General features: G+C 55.1%; 1 pseudogene; it reads right to left on the bottom strand.

Moving 5' to 3' along the window:
• The window catches only part of LOC148218104 (class II histocompatibility antigen, B-L beta chain-like), a 48,706-nt pseudogene extending 33,426 nt beyond the window's left edge, over positions 1-15,280 (bottom strand).
• Positions 15,281-16,648: the final 1,368 nt, after the last annotated feature.

The following is a 16,648-nucleotide window of genomic DNA, read 5'->3' as shown; positions in this document are numbered from 1 at the left end:
GGGGTGCATCTTGGTGTTTCTGGGCATTACTGGGTTAAATGTTGGTGCTTTGGATTTTTTGCAGGGGCTGAATGCTTATATTTTGGAGGAGGTTTTGGGTAAATCTTGCTGTTATGCGGAGTTTCTTATCTGTGTCATGATGTTTTGGAGGATTTTTAGGCTGAATCTTGGTATTTTGTAGGTTCTTGCAGGCATCATATGCCCAATAATTTCCTGGTTTACATTTGGGCAAGGAGGGACCCGCAACTCAAGGCACTCCCCTCTTGTTTTTTTCCCCAAACCAGAATTTTACGTTCCCAAGGTGTGAACAGATGAAGGAGGAAGAAAAGCCCCGGAGATCCCGTGGGACGAGGGGCTGCAAACCCAGCCTAGTGAGCTGTGAGGAGCAAAGACCCTCCTCGAGCCAGGAAGGAGGCTGGAGATGCAGGCGGAGCTCAGAGCTGGTGGAGAAGTCTCCTGGAGGAGAGAAGCCCCACAAGTGCTTGGAATGTGGGAAGGGTTTCAGCTGGAGCTCCGAGCTGATCCGGCACCAGAGGATCCACACTGGGGAACGGCCTTACAGATGTGGGGAATGTGAGAAGGGATTCATGACGATCTCTAATCTGATGCAGCATGTGCTGGTCCACACTGGGGAAAAGCCCTATGAATGTGGGGAATGCGGGAAGAGCTTCCGCCAGCGCTCCAGCCTGATGCGGCACAAGGTGAGCCACACTGGGGAACGGCCCTACACCTGCTTGGAATGTGGGAAGAGTTTTGGGTGGAGGTGCGACTTGAGACAACACCAGCACATCCACACTGGGGAGAGGCCCTACGAGTGTCCCAAGTGTGGGAAAAGATTTCAGAGAAGCTCCAATCTCCTCCTACATGAGCGGATTCACACAGAGGAGAGGCCCTTCCGCTGCCCCGACTGCGGGAAGGGATTCAACCGCAACTCCCATCTCACTGACCACCGGCGCATCCACACTGGGGAGAGGCCCTACGAGTGTCCTGAGTGTGGGAAGAGCTTCTCACAGAGCTCTAACTTGACCCATCACCAACGGAGGCTCCACTAAGGGAAGCCCTGTGAGAGCCCCGAGTGTGGGAAGAGCTTCGTGCTCTGCTCCAGCTCCATCCCCCATGGGAGGATCGGTGTTGGATGATCCCCAGTGACCCTCGTTGGCCAGAGTCCTGGTGATCCGTGGTCCTGGTGATCCCCATTGGGTGGGAGGAAGGGGTTGGAGAGATTTTTCTGCTCGGGGAGTGGACAGGGAATGGAATGGCTGTGGACTGAGAGGAAATGGGAGATACTCTGGTGACACGGACTGTAAGGACAGCAGGAGAGACTGGGATGAACTGGGAGAGCAACCGGAGTCACTTGGGGTGAGGGGCAGGAGGCCCGAGGGTGGGAACAAGAAGGGCTGACGTGTCTCAGGTGATTCCCAGGGAGGTTTTGAGGGGCTCCAGGGTCATTCCCAGGGCAGGGCCCGAGGGGACACGCTCTGCCCCACGCTCACCTCTGCGCTCCACGAGGAACGGGCTGGACAACTCGTAGTTGTGCCGGCAGTGCCTGTCCACCGCAGCCCGTCTGTACTCCATCCATTGCGGGTCGCTGTTCCAGTGCCTGGCAGCCTTGTCCCCAAAGGAGGTGTGTCCCCACGTGCAGCCCCACATCGCTGCCCAAGTGCAGGAACTGCTCCCGGTTGGAGATGTTCCTCTCCACGAACCTCAGCCGGTCGGTGCCGTGAATGAAGTGACACTCGGACTAAACCATCTCCTGGAACAGCGCTGTGTGTGCAGGACACAGGTCCGGGGGTGTCCCCCCAGCAGCCCCCCAGCAGCCCACAGTAGCCAAGGGCTCCGGGCCCCCGCCACACGCCCCATGGCCAGCGCCGGGCAGGGTCTGACACCTCCCCCCTGCTGGAACCCTGGAAACTGAGGGGTTTGGGCTTTCTGTGCTGACAGGCATTGACCCCCAGGAAAACACTGCTTTTGACCTGAGGCTGTGAAGAAGCTTTCCAGAATTGTGATAGAACTGGAATCACTGGTGTGTAGTTTGAATAGACGTGTGTAATGTCCCATGGTGGAAAATTTAGAATTTGTGGTTTTAGACTATATTAATATATATATATATATATATATATATATATATATATATATATATATATATATATATATATAAAACAAGATGGAGGTTTTAGGGTGGAGTTTTCTTTCTTTTTCACCTTCTTCACGGGTCTTGCTGCTACTTTTGTAATTGGATAGAAAATTCCACCGTGCAGGTCACAGGTGATTGGTTGTTGGGTTAAAAGTAAAAAGAATTTAGCTGTGTGTTCTTAAGTGGACAGATTGGCCCTTAAAAGGCCTTGTAGAGAGAGATACGTGTCCATTTTTGACCTGTTAGCTAGAAGTGCTGTAGAACTCACTGTAATATAGATAAGAATAAAATATCTGAGTCCAAACACGAAATTCCGTCTCTCGAGCATTTAATCCTGACTCTAGAAAAACACAAAAGAAGATTAAACGCGATACCCCCCTCCCCAAATTCTCCTGGCGGGGGGCGCTGGGGGCGGGGCGCGGGTGGAGTCCAGGTGAGGAGCTCTGGGCGCTCTGGGACTGCCTGAGGAGTCATCAGCGCCGCGTGCTCTGATTGGCTCAATTATTTTGGTGCCTTCTCTGATTGGCTGAGGAGAGGCCCTGGAGTTGAGAGGAGGAGCAGGAGAGATCCTGTCCCAGGCTAGCGGTGGAAGAACATCCAATTAACAAGGCATGCAGATAATTTCCCAGTGGTGCCCACACTCCTGTAGGAACTAAATGCACCGAGGATCTCACGAGGGTCACCAACTCTCTGGCGGCCAAATCCAGCCCTGCGCTCCCTGCGGGTGCGGGCACTCTGGGAAGGGCTCAGCTGCGGGTCAGATGGCCGGAGAGTGGCTTGGTGGTCACCTCGTGTGTGAGGCAGTGATGGGCTGGGGAGATGCGTGGACACTGCAGATCATCACTTCCAAGCAAAAATCATTCCAGGAAGGAGTAACAGCTTCTGACAGAGACCAAGTGTTGCCACCAGGTGCTCCTGCCAACAGCCGCCTGCAGAAAGGAGCACACACACCAATGCACGTGGGCTTTGGCTGTCCTCTGGCAGAGAAGTCCCCAGGGGACACAGGTCTCTGTGGCAGGAGCAGGCACCAGCATTGGCAGGCCTTGGGGGCGGCAGGTCTCCTTTGGCAGGGACTCTGCCACACCTGCTGATTTCACTGCTCCCAGGGCTCAGAGCAGCATTCGTGCCCTGGGCCATACGTCCCGTGTCTGTGTCACACTCCTGTGTGTGTGACGGCCACCCAGCACCGGGTCTTGTCCCAGAGCGGCCCTGGCAGCTGCTGTGGAAGGCCCCGATGCCCTTCCTGCTGCAGCTGCATCGGCAACCGTGGGGGCTCCTTCTGCTGCCCTGAGCAGGCAGAGCAGAGGAGCATCTGCTTGTTGTTTGAGCCATTCCTAAAATCCCTGTTGGGCTCTCCTCGAACCTTGGGGGAACGTCTTCCTTGCAAGCTGAGCCACTTTGGGGGGGGGGGGGGGGGGTGGGGGTGGGGGTGTCCTCAGGGCACGTGGAGGTGTGTCCTAGGGCTCTTTGTGACACAGTGCACCGTGGTCACCGTGCAATAGGAAAGGGACAGAGCGTACAAGGGTGACCCTTTGTGACACATCGTGACATAGGTGCTGGCGGTGACACGGCCACACCACAGTGCTCGGTGCACTCGTCGGGACAGGACGGAGAGAGCGGTGCTGTGAGGAGCCCCCACACAGCCAGCTTGTTCCCTACTGACCCGGAGCTTTTCCAAAGCGTTTCCTCTGCAGGTGACCTCGAGGACAGACTGCAGGACACGGTGTTCTGTAGCCTTCCCAAGGCTTCTCTGCTGAAGGTGCCTACAAGGCTCAACTGCAGCACTTGCTCATCTGGAGCTTTTCTGAGACATCTCTCCTGCAAGCAGTCCCAACTCCATACAGTGACATGGAGCAGACACCACCCAGAGTGCCCAAGCTGGCCTGGGTGAAGGAGGAGGAGGAGGAGGCTGCAGCTCCCTCAGCACAGCAGCCTGAAGAGCTGGAGCAGATCCAGCTGCTGCAGGACGGTGAGTAGCAGAGCTGGGTCACAGGGCTGGTGCCTGGAGCCAGCTTAGCCCCATCCCATCCCATCCCATCCCATCCCATCCCATCCCATCCCATCCCATCCCATCCCACATGCCCATGGATAGGACAGAAGAGGCGCTGGGGCTGAACGCCCTGGCAGCCACACCCCATCCCTGGAGCATCCCAGGGCTGTCCCTGCTTGGGAATGCAGGGCTGGGCTGTGTTCTCCGGCCTCTCCCACAGCCCCTCAGCCCTGGCTGCGCTCGCTCTTTGCCAGGTGCCGCCATGGACCCGACACAAGAGCAGGACCCTGCCCGTGGCCGCTTCCGCAGAACAGTGCAGGTACTGCAGCCATCCCCACCTGGGCTGGGCCTGCTGTCACTGCTCAGCCCAGCACCGTGCTTGGAGCACTCCATGGATTCTCCCTCTCTTCCTTCCCTTCTCCTGCAGATGATCTATGAATTCATCATGTGCATTTGGTGGGAAGAGACCACTGGTGTGGGCACTGGGCTCTTGGCAAACTTTCACCTCTTCACTGCTGAGACCGGGGCTGCCATGCTGGATTTGCTTGTGGAGAAGGGTGTCTCCAATCCAAAGCAAGTAAGCAGCCTGTAGCCAGGAATAGTGTGGCACCTCAAGCCAGCTCTGCTGGGTTCCTTCAGTCTTTGAGGCCCAGACCAATAGGGTGGGAAGGGCAGCACTTCTCAGGGGGAGCTGGGGAACCTGCTGCTCGGGCAGGTATTCAAGTCTCCCCGGGCCTTCTGCAGGTGCCAGCCATGGTGAGGTACATCCACAAGTGGCTCACGGCCAATGAGTCTGCTGGGCACAGGCTGGACAAGGCCCTTCTGGAGCTGACCAGGGAATACCCCTGCGATGTGCTGATGACTCTCTTGCGCTGGGCCCCATCGGGTGACAGGTACAGCAGCCCCACCTGCCTTGAGGGTTTAGGGTTCCCCGGCCCGTTACCCTCTAGAGCCTGTCCCTGGTGACTGCCAGACAGGGGGACAGTTCCAGGAGCCTCTGGCTTCTCCATTTGCCAGTGCTGCCATGTCAGCCCCTGAGCGTGCTGCCACGCTCCCTCCCTGCCCCTCAAGATGCCTGCACCCCCGTGGGCTGGCTGGGTGCTGCCAGCGAGGGACAGTGGGTAGAGGCAGGGCTGACGGCCAGCGCGGGCCCCTGCAGCAGCCCAGGCCACAGTGCTGTGGCCCAGACCCCCCTGACACAGAGCTCTGACCCCACAGAGCTGCTACGGCCATGTGGGGAGTGATCATGTCCTCCACTGGGACTGCGGAGCCAGCGCTGCAGATACTCCTCAATGTGCTGAACGCCTGGCCAGTGGACAGTGTGTACACCTCCGATGGGGACAGCACAGGAGTCTTTGCCCTGGCTGTGAGTTCCTGCAACTGACCTTGGCTTGCCCCTAGGCCACCTCTCCAGCAGCTAGCTCTCTGTCCTCCCCCCAGCTGCATCTCTCTGCCTCAGGCACTGCGCTGAAACCTGCCTTAGGGGCAAGGTTCAGGGGCACCAGGCTGGGCGCCCCCGAGGTGTCTCCCCCGGCCTCTCCCTGGCATGCTCGGGCCCTGCCACACGGATGTCTTGGCACTGAGTGTTGTCTCTGGGTGGTTCATTTTTTGCAGGCAACCGTGACACTGTGGAGGGTCTTCAACCTGACCTGGTGCCCACCTATAGTGTTGGAGTATTTTCCCCGTCTCTTTCTGTGTCTGCTCTTCCAAGTTTACATCAGCGCACTGGATACGCCAGAGGAGGTTGATACCTTCTGGAAGGGGTGCCAGGAGCAACTGGGCCTTGCCACCAACCCCCAAAGGTGCTCCATCCCAGTCCTCCCAGTCTCCCCATCCCTTCCAAGGCAGGAGCCAGGGCTGCCAGCATGACCTGGGCTTTGCTCTGCACACAGGTTTGCGGTGCAGACCCTGAAGGTCCTGCTCTGCCGAGTGCAGTGTGAGCGTGTTGTGGTAGCCATGGAAGGCAAGGCTGGCTGGGACACGCTGCTCTGTACTGACACCCACCACTATGCAGTGGGACTCCTGGCCAGGTGAGACCCCCTTCTCCCTGCTGCCCCCGGCACTTGTGCCCAGGGTGCCCCACACAGTTCCCATGGGCAGGGGTGAGAGGGCTCTTTCAGAAAGAGACGGACGAGCAGACTGGAAAAGGCTGGCACAGGAGGGTGCCCGGGAACAGCCGCCTCCCAAAGCGCCCACGGGGTGCTTGGGAAAAGACCAGAGCTCCGTGGGTCACTCCTGGGAGAGCTTTGCCCTCTCGGCTCACGGGCAATGATGCCTTTTCCCCTCCACCAGGGAGATGCGCTGTGTCTCCATGATCTGGTGTTGCAGCTTCATCTCCTGCCTCTTGGAGCTCCTCAGCCAAGACATTTCAGACTGGCAGCTGCCTGCCATGGCGTTCCTTGTGGAGGTGAGCCCCATGGGCAGCACAGCTGAGCTGCCTCCCACCTCTCTGCCCTCTCACAGCCGCAGCTGCCTGGGATGGTGCCCGTGCCCTGTGCTGCTGCCTTGGCTCAGCCCTGTGCAGTTCTGAGCTCCTGCCAGCTGGGCACCCCGGTCACTGCTTTGTGCCTTTCAGGTCCTGGACTTCCTGGACATCAAAGAATGGGGTGACAGCCTCCTGGAGATCATGGCAAGGCGCCTGCAGAGCACGTCCAGGGAGATGCGTCGCCTGGTGCTCAGAGGCCTCGTGCAGCTCAGCAAGGACCCCTCGATGGTGAGAAGACAGCAGTGGCTGAAGCTGTGCGGGCAGCGTGGGGCTGGGGAAAGCAGCCCCTTGGGCTTGGCTGGGCTTTGGGAGCTGTGGCAGCTGCTCCCAGCTCTCCTGCGTTGCTGTTCAGCTGCCCGAGTGCTTCAGGACAGGCCTTCGGCCCCTGGGCTCCACGGCAGCAGCAGCAGCGTGGGCTTGCCCTGCCTTGTCTTCCGTGCAGAACATTAGAATGTACAGCCTGACAGAAAGCCTTGTGGACCTGTTGCGGGATGCAGATGAAGACATCGTTGAGATGACCGTCGTGGTGCTCAGCTTTCTGCTCTCGCACAGACACCTCGCAATACCCAGCCCCATCGCCCTGCGGCTGGCTGGCGTGCTCTGGCCACTGCTGGACAACGTAAGGCTCTGTGCCCCCAGCCACGGCCACTGGGTGCTGTCCCCAAGTGTGGTGCCCCGTGGATTTTTGGGCCTGTGCACAGAGGGGCCTGGAGCAGCTGATGAGGAGGGCTTTTGCTTCCTTTCCAACAGGACAACCGCCATGTACAGCTGCTCTCCATTCGCCTCTTCCAAGAGGTGATGAGGTTGGTAGCGGCCAAGGGTAAAAAGCCCCTCAAGATGCTTGTGAGCAAGAGCCTGCTGCCACTCTTCTTCAACTGCCACCATGAGAACATGCGTGTGGCAGAGGTGAGGACTCCTGGGCGCTGCTGTCCTCCTGGCAGGGGGCTCAGCTGTCTCCCTGCACCCGGGCACCTCATGGGCTCCAGCCTCCTCCTGGCCTTGGCACAGGGAGGCAGCTCCTGTGCCCTGGGCTGCGGTGCCATCTCTGGGTCTCTGCTGCTCTGCAGGCCTCTTGTGAAACGCTGCTTTCAGCACTAAGCTTCCTGAAGAGGAGGGATCTTGAGCACCTGCTGATGGCGGATCAGATGTGGAGGTTTGGCGAGTGCTTGGTAAGAACGCTGCTCCCTTCCCTGGGCTGCCCACGCGGGCTCTTCTCCAGGCTCCTCTGGCCCCAGGCCAGGAGCTGATGGAGCCCCGAGCTCCATCAAGCCCGCGCCTTGCCGGGCCCTCTGCCCCGCTCAGGGCTGTGCGGGCAGGGCAGGCCGGGGCCAAGGGACAGAGCCCGCGCCAACCCTTCCCTCCGTGCCCTGCCGCTCTCTCCAGCTGGCACAGGACAGGAGCCGAGCGGCCGAGCTGCTGCGCCAGGCGCTGCCGTACCTGCGGAGCCCACAGGAGCCCCTGCGAGAGGCGGCCCTCAGGTTTCTTGGTGAGCCACAAGCCCGGCTCCCTCCCCGCCCCGCCGCAGCTCGGCCCCAGCCCCGCCTGCTGCCCCGGCAGCGCCATCCGGGCCGGGGCTCTGGAGCCCCGCCTGCCCTCGGCGCCGCTGCCGCCCTCTCGCAGCCGTGTCCTTGGGCGTCAGGATGCGGCGAGGGCCGGGCCTGAGCCCTGCAGGGGAAGGCGCTGCTGTGGCCGCAGGGCTGGCAGCGCCGCTGCGGGGCAGCTGTGCGGCTGGGGCCGTGACAGGCTCTGTGTTGGCAGGGATGGCCGGGCGGTTCCTGAGAGAGCAGCAGCGAGAGTTGCAGCTCATGTGCAGGGGTGAGTGAGGCCAGCGGGCTGTCAGCGGGGGCTGGCGCTGGCAGCTGCGTTCCCTGCCCCGGCTGGGAGGGCTCTGCTCCCTGCGCGCACGAGGGGCGGCGTGGGCAGAGCACAGAGACCTTCCAGGGGCCTGCGGGAGGGACATTCGTGGCCAGCGCCTTCCAGCTGATCCTTGCTGTCTCCTGCTTCCTCCAGGCCATGGCAAGAGCTGCCGTGTGGGATGGATGGGGCAGGAGGGTCTCCCCAGGTCCCTGCAGATGCAGGCTCTGACTGTGGCTCTGTTCCTCTCTCTTCCAGCCCTTCAGGACATGACAGATGACACCAGCCCTGCCATCTCATGCCTGGCTCTTCAGACTCTGTACATCAACAGAGTTGTACAGAGCATTCCCTCCTCCCGACTCCAGCAGATGCGAGATGGATTCCGCCGCCTCTGGAAGTCACGGCCTTCCCTGTGTCGCCGGGGCTGGTTGTCCTGTATGAGCACCGTGGAGAACTGATCCGGGAGGCTGCGTCTGCTGGGACCACCTGAGCCTGCAGGGAACACCTCTGCTCTGCAAGCACTTTGTTTCACGCCACTGTAGGATTAGTAAATTGCTGTTGTCATACACAGAGGTCCAGGAGCTTTCTTTTGGTGCCCAGAGTCTTCAGGCCAATGGGGAAGAGGGCAAAAAGGGTGCTTGTGCTGGGCAAGTTGGCCAAGCGTGCGGAGTGGAAGGGAAAGTGGCCAAAAGGCCCTTGGCCTTTGGTGGTTCTGTGGAAGCCTTAAGGCTTCTGACAGAGCGGGCGGGCAGAGGCCGGAGCTGCGGCGGGGATCCCTGAGAGACCGGTCCCTGGAGATGGCCAGCACCCCTCTGCCAGCCTGGAAGCGCCATCTGTGTCCTGCCCGTGTGTTGCTGGCTGGATTGCTGAGGGCTCTGAGGTGCCTCTTGATGCGGCTCCTCTGGAGCTCCTTCAGCAGCCAGGCAGGCCTGGGGGAGGCGTGGAGGGCACGGGACAGTGGGAGGCCATGAAGGGCTGCGGTGCTGCCAAGGCCTGCCCGGAGAAGGCAGTGGGAAGGCGTGAGGGGGATGTGTGTGGCGCTGGGTGGCGGGAGGCTGTGATGGGCCAGGAGGACTTGTGTGGATGGGTTGGTGGGAAGCCCTGAGGAACTGGGTGGCAGAGGCCATAAGCAGCCCCCAGACAGCCACCTTCTTCCTGCCAGCCGGCTGCTCTGGCGCTTCCCCGACGCGTCTCTGGTGCCCGTGGCAGAAGCCCTCGAGGCCTGGCCTCAGCAGGACGGTGGGGACAGCCCCGAGGTGGCCAGGCTGCTTTGGCCAGGGAGAAGGAGGGGCAGGGAGGGACAAGGAGGCCCTGCTGGAGCACGGCCACTGGCTGCTGCAGGCGAGGAGCAGTGGGAAGTGGCAGCGCTGGCGATCAGCCCGGGTCCCCAGAGCTGTCCAGGCCACAGTGCTGTGTGGCCAAGACTCCCCTGACACTGAGCTCGGGACCCACAGAGCTGCTGCCACCATGGCAAGAACGATGTCTCCTGGAGCTGGCCTGCAGAGCTCCTGCTGTCAACGTGGCTCTGGACACCAGAGAAAAATGACCAGAGTGTGCACAGGAACAGCAGCACCCAGAAGGCTTGTACCTCCTCAGGAAGACATGCACACCAGACAGGATGCCAAAAGAGGGGATGCTATGGGCATAATTTTTTGTGGCTTGGCAAAGGGTGTCAGGGAAAGTGGTCACCATGGTTTTCTCTTGACTTGCCAGAATCAGAGCAACGCTTGGCAGCTTCAGCTGCAGCCTGTCCCCCTGACTGACCTCAGCGGCTCTGCTCGAGGGCACACTCGCCTTCCAGAGTCGGCTGTTGCAAGGCAGCAGCGTTGGTGCCATCGTTAGAGACTCTGATGGGACACGAGCCCTTAGCTGCAGCTGCTGACACTCTCCTCCATTGTTATAGTTTTGCCAATTTAAATATACTAATTTTTCTGTTGTGAGACAGAACCAGGAGCAAAAGAGCAAGGCAGGCCTAAAACTTAGAAAGGGTATAAAAAACTTTATTAACTACACAAAGAAAGAGAAAGAAAAGCAAATTCAGAATAAGATCTCTAGAGCACTCCTTCCTTCCCTCTCCCAACCTTCATAACAACAAAACAAACATACAAAAAACTACTTCAGTCAGTTCCCAACTTAAATAGTCCTTTTCAGTTCACTTTGGAGAGAGAAGTTTCCTCTTGTCAGGCCATAGTGACTTCACCACAGGAAGGGAAAAAACCAGTCCTCTCATGGCTTCACTTTCACGATTTACATCTGCCTGGGAAAAAACTTGCAAAGTAGTGAAGTTCCTCCCATCTTCACAGCTTTCCCAAAGCTGTGCTTATGGGCCATGTTAAACCCATGAGGTATTTAGTTTTAAGAATTAACTGTTCCAAACTAAAATTCTCTTTATCACTCTTTCTCTCTGTTCGTGTTTCATCTCCTGAAAAAGAGATCCCCTTTTCTCCTCGGGACGAAGGATTCTCACCACAGATGCTTTTGATTAACAATCTATCAAATAGAACATCTCCAACCTCCCCGTGTCTTTCTCCATGGTTTATAGGAATATTCATCAGTTCATCCCTAAAATCTTACAAAAGTAATTTTCAGCCATCTTCACAGCATCTCCTCATTCTCCTTCCGTCTAAAGAAACTTAGCTCTTGCTTCACTGACTTTGGAGCATCTCCTTTTCCCCCTCTCATATTCAAAGGAAAGCCGGAGGTCTGCAAAATCTTACCTGAGCACTAAAGAGTTAAAGTTTCCCACAGAAGTCACGGCGCTGGGTGTGGGGGCGGCTGAGATGTTAATCAGCTTTTCTGGAGCTTGCTGCAGCCCCACACTGCCCATGGCCACCCCTGCTTCCAGACAGGGCCCGGCTGCCTCCCCCAGGCCGTGCGGGGGCTGGGCGGGCTCGGCCCCTCCAAAGCTGCTCCGAGCCAGCAGCAGGAGCCGGGCCCCCCCAGAGCCGCGGGCTCGTAGGGGAGGAAGCCGGGCTAAGGTCTCATCAATGAGCCTTTCCTCCCCCCGGCCATCGGGTTCCCTGGTTTGCAAACGGGGCCCAGCGGCCTCCCGAGCTCCCCCCACATGGGAGGGAGCCCGGGCTGGGCCGTTGTTACCTGCTCAGCCACCGGAAATAAATGAGAGTTTTTTCCTGGGTTACCGCCTTCAAAATGTGTGCTCACCGAGCGAACTAACTTTCTGCAATTGGTTGTTCAGGCTGTCAGTAACCAAACCAGCCTCCAATAGGTCCCATCAACTCCCAGAGGGAGTTCTCACACAGGGAATTTCTCTCTTGAGTTTCTTCTCCCCAGGTGAAACTAGCACAGAAGTCGATATTAGGGAAGATCCTGCTGCTTTCCACCAGTTTTAGAGGGTCATAAACACTCTGTATAATTTTGAAATTAAGGGTCTCTCAGGCAATGATATGGAAATAGGAATAACAACAAGTATGAAATTAACAACAAACAGAACAGGAGCCCAGTTCCAGTCTCTGGGCCACGGGCACTTTCCCCTTTGGTGCAGTTGCTGTCACAGCTGGCAGTGAGCTCTGGCAGGCTCCTGATGGGCAGGTGCGACGATCCCCGTGAGGCTGCAGGGGCACTGGGGTGATGGCAGCTGTGTCCCAGATGGGAAGGGATGGAGGAGAGGCAGGATGCTGGGAAAACAGCAAGCTGAAGCAGGAGGGCGTCCAAGCAGGGCTGCGGGGTCCAAAACAGAGAGGCAGCTCCCGGCGTTGGGATGGTGGGGGGGTAGCAATGACCTTTCTGCTCCGAGAGCCAAAAGCGAGCGAGAGCCAGCAACTGCCCCCCACCCTCCTTTACCTGCTTCCAATCTCACCGTGTTCCCCCTTTCCCTCCCCCCACCCTCCGAGAGAAATTCCCAAAAAACCAGGGAGGCTCTCCCTGGTGCTAGGACCTAACCATCAGTGCTTCTTAGCATGTCAATGGGAAAAAATTCCACAGGCAGAGAGGAAAGGAAAAAACAACCCCCAACAGACGCTTATCCAGTTCTTCACTGATTTGAGGTTTATCAGCTGTTGCAGACACTGGGATGATGGTACAATATTTTAATGTTTGGTAATAATCTAATTTGACAAGTGTTTTTAATTATATCTGTTCTCGGAAATGTTTTGGATTGTTGTATCAGAATTATTCCCGATTACTGTAAGTTTTGGTTTTACTACATGTATGGTTTTGTTTTGAACTTCCCTTCATGTTCATGGCAAGAGTCATGCATGCTGTTTTTAAAACAAGGAAGGGGGAATTAGCTCCTAGGGACCCACCCAATTTACCGGGGCTCCCCCTATTCACTGCCCCCCCCGTTCACCGACCGCCCCAAAGCGCTGGGACCCCCCCTCACTCACCGACCCTCCCCCATCCATGGGACCCCCCCACTCACCGCTCCCCCCCCGTCACCAGGACTCCAAAATCCATGGGACTCCCCCCACACTCATCAAGACTCCCCCCAAATCCATGGGACCCCTCCCTCCCCCCCACTCACCACCCCCTTCTCAGCACTCCCCGGGCCCTCCCCATTGATCGAACGCCCCCATGGCCCCCCCAGCCCCTCGCCCTCGCATTGGGCCCCCCCGGGGCCGAGGCAGAGCCCTCCCTGAGGGACACCCCTCATCCCCGGCCTGCAGCCGCCCATGGAGCCGCTGACCACAACTCCCTGCCTGCGTCCATCCGGCCAATTCCTCTGGCCCCGCACAGCCCAGCCTGCAAAGCCAGCACCTGCTGGGCACCTGCTCCATGACACTTCCAGGGGCTTGGGCTGCTGAAGGGCTGCTGGGCTGGGCCCTTTGTGACACAGGGCCGTTCTATCGGGTTCCTGGGTGCTGTTGGCCATTCTGTTGTCCTGGTGACATGGCACAGCCCCGCCCTGCAGGGGTATATACGGGGCACAGGGCCCTGCGCTGCCCAGTGCCAGGAGTGCCACTGGCTCAGGAGGAAGCAGCTCCTGGGACCTCTGTGCTCTAGACGACGTTACACATGGAGGAGGAAAAGGTGAACCCTGTTATAAATGAGAGACAAAAGTCTCGATATTCAGCAAAATTTAGATTGCTTTATTTGATATAGAAAGAGCAAGCAGCGCTGGGGAACGTGAGGGGTCACCGCCCACTCCACGCTCCACCCAACCTCGGTTTGCAGCCTCTTCTTATACTGTGGGTTCTCGTTGTACACAAATTCACAAAGCCTTTGGGTGATAATCAGTCACAGATAGCCATCCGGTCCTTCTAGATAAGCACCAGAGAAGTTCTGGGAGTCTGTTCCTTGAGATAGGCAGTATTGATTAGACAAAGGCAGGAAGGGCTTTTTGGGAAGTCTGATTTTGCAAGCTGGTAGTCTATACAACTTATTTGAAAAACATAACATAACATATTATATAATATAAGATAATACAACATAATATAACATAACAAGGTGATTTTAAACAGAATTATTTTATCATATAATTTCCTTTATCTAGTGTCCATGCTTCATTTCAGAGCTTAGTATTCTGGTTTATACAAACCCCAATGCTTTTGTGATTAACACAAATCTTTTATCAATTGTCACAATTTCCCCACTTCTCTTTTTTTATCCCATTGATTCGTGTTCTGGTTTCAAATTTTGTCAGTACTTCTTGTACTAGATTTAATACATCTACTGCCATTAATTTTGTTGCCTTCTCAGGGTCTCTTGGTATTGTAGCAACTTGCATTCCTTGAATCACCGACTGGATTAGTCGAATGAAGCGTGGAACAAGACAAGGGATGAACAGTACTCCTAATAATGCACATGTTAACATAAACCTTAATTTCTTACACCAAGCTCCCCCCAACAGGTTATTCCACCAATTATCATTAATCATATTGTTTCAGGTTTGTACAGTACATGGGCTATTCGTTTTATTTCTTCTGCAATTTTAGTAATTACTTCACTCTTATCATAAATTTCTAATCAGTATTCAGAATTATTAAATTTCCCACACACTCCCCCTCGATATTTCTGTTTGATTTCACTGTAACAACTGTTCTGGCCCTAATCCCTCCCCCCCTCCATGGCCATTGTTCAGTCATCTGCATTCCTCTACAGATCCAACAATGAGTTAAGTTCAGTAGTAATTTCTTTCATTAATTCTACAAATAAATTTTTTCCCGAGGTGGGTAATTCCCGTTCGCTGAGTTGTTGTTTTATTCTCTCATAGAAGTTAAAACTTCCCCCACGGTTTGTCCTTTTTCCCTTGAACATTTTAGTTATTTTTTTTTTTAATCAATTCCTCCTTGTAGTGATCTTGCACTCCTCCCTGATCTGAATATCCCCACATACCTTCTTTTGTGAAGCAGAGGTGTGTCTCTCCTACTGGGCAACTTTGGTATGCCCATGGAGCCCACCCTCCTTTTCCCAAATTGGTGGCCACTTCTTTCCATAATAGTGCATAATGTGTTTATTACAGCAGGCCGAATTGATGTGTGTGTGGAAGGCAAGGGTGGATACCGTGCATCCCCGTACCCAATTGTCTGGTGACACTTGGAACAAGCATCAGCATTATTTCCTTTTATCATCATTAGCAATGGGATGACTCCCATGACCATTTTCATCCCTCTGCCTCCCTCAAGGCCTACGGGGTTGCTGCCAGTAGCCGAGGTTTGTTTGATCTTCTCGGCAGCAGGGAATATGTCCTGGGCTCTCCCACTTTGTCTTTCTCTTTTGGTAGTGTTTCTTAATTTTGTCCCAGCTTTTAGCTTTAACATTCCAGTACGAGGTACAGCAGTAGCAGCTCGGTATACACAACCCTTCTGACACTCTTTGGCCTATACCTCTGCTCTGGCTTTCTTTTTTTACCTCGTTCCATTCTTGAATAACTCCCACCAGTTATGATAATCAATTTCGATTTCTCCTTGTGCTGATAGGGTATTAAGTACCTTAATAGTTTCCTTACATTCATTTCTTCTACACTGGACACATAATGGGAATGGGGGATACCCACCATAGGAATGACACCACCACAACTCAGTACAATATGGACTCCCTTTTTTTATAATGAACGGGCTACAATCACAGCCCTTCTGGTAGCTCAAAAGACTGCATTAATTCTTCTAGGGCTGCCCAAAGACATTGGGGGATTCTGTAAAGCCCTGAGGCAATACTGTCCAAGGCAGTTGTTGTTTCCTGCCCTTATCAGGATCTTCCCATTCAAAGGCAAAGCAATCTCTGCTACTTTCCTCTAACGGGCATGCCCAGAAGGCATCTTTTAGATCTATTACACTATACCAAGTGTAGTCAGGGGACAACTGGCTTAAGAGAGTGTAAGGGTTTGCTACTACAGGAAATTTGGTAACAGTTCGCTGATTTATAGCCCTCAAATCCTGTACCAATCTGTAATTCCCGTCTGTCTTTCTGACAGGCAGAACAGGAGTATTATGTGGGGACATACATGGTTCCAAAGCCCCCTGTTGCAAAAGGTTTTCTATGAGAGGCTTAAGGCCCCGTCTCCCTTCCAGTGATATTGGATATTGATGAACTCGGATAGGTAAATCGGGATCAGTGATTTTCACTTTGATAGGTTTCATTTTTAACTTCCCTATTTCTCCAGGGGTGTACCACACCTCAGGACATATTTGCTCCTCGTCCTTTTGGGTTAAAGCAAAAATTTTAAGCTACCCTTGGGATACTTCAATTTTCAAATCCAATGCTATTATTAAATCCCTCCCCAGTAAATTATTTTCTGCATCTGGCAGTAACAGCAGATCTTTTAATTCAATTTTGGTTTGGGTCTCAATTTGTACATTTTTAATAATAGGGACCCGAAATGGTTCACCTTTTGCTCCAACCACGAGTGCTGTTTCTCTACTAGGTTTACACCCTTTTGGTAGGTGTTTAATTGTGGATTTTTTCGGTTTCTGTATCTACTAAAAATTCCACCACCTCCCCCTGGGGACCAATCCTTAATTTTATCAAGGGCTCTTTAGATGGTATGGTCCCCAGATCATACAGCCCCTGACACCCCTATTCGTCTTCTTGGAACAATTTTTCATCCCGTATCCGTTCTTTACAGTTTTTCTTTATATGACCTTTCTTGTTACATTAAAAGCAGGTTCGCCTTGGTGAATAATTTCCTGCTTCATTTCCTTGTTTCGGTGGGGGTTTTCGTGGTTTCCCTCCCTCTTTCTGCTGGGTTTCTTTCTGTGTTTCACGAACTGCAGCTGTAAAGATTTTAGCT

Source organism: Sturnus vulgaris, unplaced genomic scaffold (assembly GCF_052056855.1).
Source record: "Sturnus vulgaris isolate bStuVul1 unplaced genomic scaffold, bStuVul1.hap1 Scaffold_195, whole genome shotgun sequence".
Taxonomy (NCBI): Eukaryota; Metazoa; Chordata; class Aves; order Passeriformes; family Sturnidae; genus Sturnus; species Sturnus vulgaris.
Note: the sequence above shows the minus strand (reverse complement) of the source record. Positions and strands in the feature narration are given on the sequence as shown.